Below are 842 nucleotides of genomic sequence, written 5' to 3' on the forward strand. Positions count from 1 at the left end.
TCAAGGTTTTCTTCTTAGTGGCTTCATCCATAATGGCTTGTACCAACTTGACATTCCCATTGGACCTTCTGTCAATAAACAAGATTTGTCTCCCTTTTCAGCATCTTAGCAATTACAAGTATTTGCAACAAAATCACTTCCTCCCACAAAAGCACAACACTCATTGAAGTCTGATCCTAGTTTTCTATATACCTCATCTAGCTCTTTAACTTCTTATAATATGTCTACTATGGTTGAAAATAATCTTGTGCAACCAAAACTTGATAATGAAGGAGATATATGGCATAAACGAATTGGTCACCCACACTTATCTCTACTTAAATCTCTTGTATCTAAGTTGCATGTAAAGGATATTATTGTTAATAAAATTCAGTTCTACGAAGCTTGTCAATATGGCAAACTTTGTCAAACATCTTTTCCTCCCTCCTCCTCTCGATCAAGTTCACTTTTTGAGCTTGTGTTTGCTAATGTTTGGTGACCTGCTCCCATTATTTTTGCCACTGGATTTAGATACTATTTGCTTCTAGTTGATGATCATGCCAGGTACTCCTGTGTTTACCCACTCAAACTCAAATCTGAAGTCACTTTAGTTATCCAACATTTTATACAGTTGGTTGCTCATCAATTTGACAACAAGGTAAAAGCATTTCAGTCAAACTGGGGGGGTGAGTTCAAACCTCTGACTTTGTACTTTGCATAGCATGGCATTCACTTTTGTCACCCTTGTCCTCACACCCATTGGAAAAATGGGACAATCGAGCGCAAACATAGACATGTGACAGAAGTTGGCCTCACATTACTAGCACAAGCATCCATGCCACTTCAATATTGGTGGTTTGCTT

This window comes from Pistacia vera, unplaced genomic scaffold (genome assembly GCF_008641045.1).
Source record: "Pistacia vera cultivar Batoury unplaced genomic scaffold, PisVer_v2 Contig536, whole genome shotgun sequence".
In the NCBI taxonomy this organism is placed as follows: domain Eukaryota; kingdom Viridiplantae; phylum Streptophyta; class Magnoliopsida; order Sapindales; family Anacardiaceae; genus Pistacia; species Pistacia vera.